Genomic DNA, 5,366 nt, shown 5'->3' with positions numbered 1-5,366 from the left:
AAGAAAGAATCTTCCATGTGAGTCTGGCGGTTTGTATGTAGCAAGTCCCAAAGTGAAGATGCCATGGCCACGAGTTTTCCTCAAGGCCTTAATGTTGCTCTGGACTGCTGAAAATTTCTTCTCAAGGAATACTCTTCCCTGAGGGAGGCATTTCACCCATTCCTTGACTCTTGACGATTCTCTAGTTTTTACTCCTGTCAATATACAAGGTCATCCTTTAATGGGCTTTCCTAGGCCTACTCCTAGGCTCTCTTCCCCCCTCACAAAAGCAGTGTTGTACTATTTTTGTCACTGCTCTGCTAAGTTGGCAACTGAATAAGCATTTTCAATATAATAACAACAACACCAACAATAATATGTGTGTGAACATAAATTATGTATCCTATTAAACTGAGAAATAGACATAGATTAGGGAGTGCCAGAGATTCATGGATAATCCCCTTGAAGTAATGTTCACTCTTGTAGATAGAATGATAACTACTAAACTAGAATTATACCTTATATGTAGTAATGGAGGAATGATTTAATATGGGTTCTGCAACAGACTTACATCTCAGACACTTAATACTAAAAGTCTTAATTTTTTATCGATGGCCTGCCTGATATGAGTAGAGCAACCCCCTTACTGTGTAGCTCTGCCACCTAAAGTACTTGATCTCCAAGGTTGACCTGGGAGGGAAAGAGAGAAGGTCGAAGGGACAACCCTGGAGGTGGCATACTACTTCTACCCATATCTCATTGGCCAGAAACCAGTCAAAAGACAATCAGAACTGCAAGAAAGCATAGAAAACATATGTGAACATTAGCAGTTTCTACAACTATGGTTTGCTAATAGAGACTTTGTTAGGCAGTATTTTGTATTTTGGAAATTGGAGTCACTGTTGTTATTGGCTGAAGAATACACACCAGACTTGGGTAAAATGATATGGCGGTTTCAAAATCTACATGACAAACAAATGACCTGTATTGGTAGCTGCATTGGGCCCTTTTATGCCAACATTAGTCCTTCTCCATGATTTCTTTATGCCTCATCTATTTTTTGCTAAAACATAAGGGTGCAAAAAATTATCTCTAGACTTTATTAGAAAAATATTTCTGTATTAGACAAAATATTTCTGCAAGGAACAAGAGACAAGGATAATGGTAATGATAGCCTTTCATTGTACATTCAGACAAAATTAAAAACTTGCAATCCTAGGAGCCTCTTTCCCACCTTTCAACTACCCTTAGACTTAATCTTCAAAGAAGTCCTCACAGAACAGCCATTATCACAAAATATCTTCACATCGCTTAACAATTCAGTAACAGCATACTGATGTCAGTGTAATTGTAATAAAGTACCTTTGCACCACTTTTATTTCTATTATCTTTGGGGATAGTGCAGTCAGAATAAAGTAAAGCATAAAATCAAGTACTTTGTTAATTGTTGATATTGCTTTATCAAATACTAAGTAAAGACCAAAACAAAGCAGAAAGTATGAGTTGTCTCAGTCCACTTAGAGATGGAAAGCAAAGACACAGAATTCCCAAGTATAAACTTGGCTGAACCATTTGGAAGCCCAACTTGCCTATTGCTTTAGAAATTAATGGACTACAGATGTTACTATATTTTAACAGCATATTGTACCCAGATCAGAGACTATGCATGATCCCAGTAGGACAGATGTTTTGTGCAGTCAGTGGAAAATTCAATCAAATAAGCTGTAATTGCAAAAGTAATTAAAGTTCATTACTTACAGTAAATATATTCAGAAAACTTCAATAGTTAAGGAAAAGCAACTTTCTTCTTTTAACATCATACGAGATAAAATTAAAAATGAAAGAATTTGATCACTAGGACAGGGCAAAGAATTCTCTTCCAGTCTAGAAATAAGTAAATATTTACAAAATAATAAAAGTTAAGTTAAAATAGTCAATGATGCTTCGTATAAAAAATAATCGAGTTGAAAAAATGATGGGCATGAAATATCATCAAATACAGTTGAGAAAGATTTAGGCATATAATAAATTTTAAAATAGTTACATAATTTCAAAATTGTACCATTGGGAATATTACATAAGAGGTTAAAAATATGATAGATCTTGCCAGTTTTCCCCAAGTTCAATATCTGGTCTTTTAGAATAGTTCTGAAGAGTTGTGGAAGGTCTTTTTTTGGTCCTCAAAAGTTCAATGAAGTGTCACCAATTATGCATATTATAATAGTAAAAAAAATAGCATTTTTACCTACTCGTTGTGTGCTTAGCATTGTGCTAAGAACTTTACAATAATCCAATAAGATAGGCTTGTTATTTCCCCATTTTACAGATGAAAATAATGACCTTTAAAGAAATTAAGTAACATTCTAATATCACACCTAAGTGGAGATGTGGTAACAAACTGATGGTTATACTCCAGAGGCTACACTCGATTATATTGCCTCAGAAAGTCAGGGTTCTTATTTATTTAAATGCTGTTTCCGGGGTGCCTGGTTAGCTTAGTCAGTTAAGCATCCGACTCTTGATTTCAACTCAGATCATGATCTCATGGTTCGTGAGTTCAAGCCCACATCATGCTCCATGCTGGATTCTCTCTCTCTCCTCTCTTTCTGCTCCTCCCCTGCTCATATGAGTGCACTCTCTCCCTCAAAAATAAAATTAATAAGCTAAAAATACATACATACAGACAGACACCCATACTATCTATTTCCAATAGTTATTTGAGGTAGTCATAACATGTTTAAAAATCACAAAAGTCATTTATGAACATTTAAAAATCTTTCTTGAACTTACTTACATTTTCACTCTGTAATGATCATTATATTGTTATGTAAAGTGTCTTTTTTGATACTTACTACTACTTTAAGAGGCAGAGAGCCCCTTTATTTTACATGCTCTGTATTTGATGAATTAGGGATCTTACTCACATTTTCCATTAATTTAAAATTTTTAGGTATGTCTTCATTTACTCTTGTGTTTCTTTTTAATTATTTTTATTAAGCTCTATTTTCTCCCCATTTTGTACTAACACAGAACCCATTTGTCCACTTTATAAAACTTATTATTATTCTTCAAATTATTCTTCATGAGTTTTCACTTCCTTTGTCTCTTAACAGATAGCACATTGGAAGTACAAAAATTCTTTAACTTTGAGTAAGGCCAAGCTAGTATTTTCCATTTTGTTCTTCCGTGGTAATGCATTTTTATTGTAATAACACACTGGGTTAGGAAATTCAAGAAAAAGGCAGCTACTTCTTCCTCAAAATTTTTCCTGGGCTGTAATTAGTAATACATTAGTTTTCGGTTATTTTTCATTTTTTCTAAGCATCTCATAATTACCAACATAAAAGTTTTAAAATTTCCAATAGTATTATCCTGAATTTTTTAGATGCACTAATAGCAACAAGTTTTTTTGTAGTAGAAATTCTGGTTTTTGATGATATTATTGATTCTTTTAAATTTATTTCTGTACATGGTAGCTTAGGTAACATTGAGGTAACTGCTTTCAATTATGTTTTCCTAGACATAATTTCCCCCCATTGGAGATAATTTACAAATAAAACAAGAGAAAAAAAACCAAAGTGCAAGTTAAGAAAAACAGCCTGAAAAATTAACCTCCAAAACTGTTGAGATATAGATGTTGGGTTAATCCACTGCTTCCTAAATTATGGCTCTTGGAACACTAGCTCCATAACACTAAATGAAACAGCTCTATTGTTTGGGAAATCAGTAATTAAACAAGTTAAACAAGTTTCTATACCCCAGATCTCAGTTCTTAAATTTTACAGAAGTTCATTATGAATTTCCAGGGGAAAAACATAATACGAAATATTTCCCACATTCCTTTGGCTTCAAAGCCCTTGTATTTATGCAGTCACTCTCAGTTCTAAAGTTCTATGGAACACACACTGGAAATCCAGAGGTAATTAACATGTTCCACAAGCTGCAATTATAAACTAGAATGATTCCTACTTCTAAAATGCCTAGCAGTGGATATTTTAGGTACCGTTATTATATAAGGATTTATTCCAATTGGAAGGATCTTGGAGATGGTCAACACAGAAGGGACATTGCTGAGGAGAGGCGAAGCATTGTTGACGGGCAACATGTACTATTTATTACCGATATAACCTCAAAACTTAATTGACTTTATTGACATTTCTCCTATTTTCAGTTTTTCATTCCAATGTATTTGAAATCACCAAGATGTTTTTTTTCACTATCAACATTTAGCTACTTCCATTATTCTGTAATATATATTAACACAGAAGTGAAAAATATATAAAAAGATTGTCCTTTCCATTTAAAGTATTTAAATTGTTAAAGCACAATGTTAGTAGTATCTGTGACAGAAAAAAAAAAAAAGAACTGTGGCTCTTTTTCAACAGAGTCAATGTCCAACTAGCACCTTGTTTTGTTTTTTTTTTTTCTATCAAAACTTATATTTCCTAAGATTCTTTTAAAATCTACTGGGAAACTGGGTACCTGCCAGCTTTATAAAAACATATCATTCTCAAATATATTATATCAAATTGTTGAATGTGTATGGAATTTGTTTCCACTATGTGCCAAGCAATTAAAACGGGAACAAATGTTCGTCTCTTGGTGACGGACTGAAGGAAGTTAAGAAACACAAATTATTAAAGGTTTGTAACTTTTAAATGTTGATACTACTAGCACTTTTTCTTATATAATATTGAAAATGCTGCAGGGTAAATGCCTTTTCTTGTCCAGCAAGGTCTCAGCTTCAATAAATATCCTCGGTTCCTAAAGTAAACTTTGATGTACTATCTTTAAAAACATTTTTTTGGTCAAAGGGGAGAGAGATATCCAGACTTAAGGTAGGATTTGAGCAGCTTCTGAGCAGGACCAGTACTTGGAATTTGACCTTCTTGCCCATCTCTTTACCTTCATAAACAGCATCATTCCCTTTGATATTAAAGAAGATTCTCTCTTGAAGCAGATACTATTATTATAAATACAAATACCCTATAGTAGAAATAACGTCAAATGATAGGAGTCAACTAAGAACAAGTTCCTTTGCTTAGAAACGATGAGAGGGCAGAGGGGAGGGAGAAAAATGGTATGTATGGAGAAAAGGTTTACCTCCTTAAAAAATATCTTCCTAATGAACACAGAATTTTTCACCTGCAGAACCCCTAATGGCAAATAAGATTGCAGAAAAGATCCTGGAGAAGCAGGTGATGGGACCCAAGAAGAGTCCCATTTTTTTACTGTGTCCAGCATTATTTTGCATGTTTAAACAACAGCCTTTTTAAATGAAACAATTTATTAAATTTGAAACATTTTTTTTATGTTTGAGCGTTAATATATCAACCCAGGAACCAGAAACTAAAGCAGAAATAAGACCACAGAGCTGTCCATCTCAT

The sequence above is a fragment of the Panthera leo genome, chromosome B2 (genome assembly GCF_018350215.1).
Source record: "Panthera leo isolate Ple1 chromosome B2, P.leo_Ple1_pat1.1, whole genome shotgun sequence".
Lineage (NCBI taxonomy): Eukaryota > Metazoa > Chordata > Mammalia > Carnivora > Felidae > Panthera > Panthera leo.
This window is presented reverse-complemented; position numbering follows the sequence as displayed.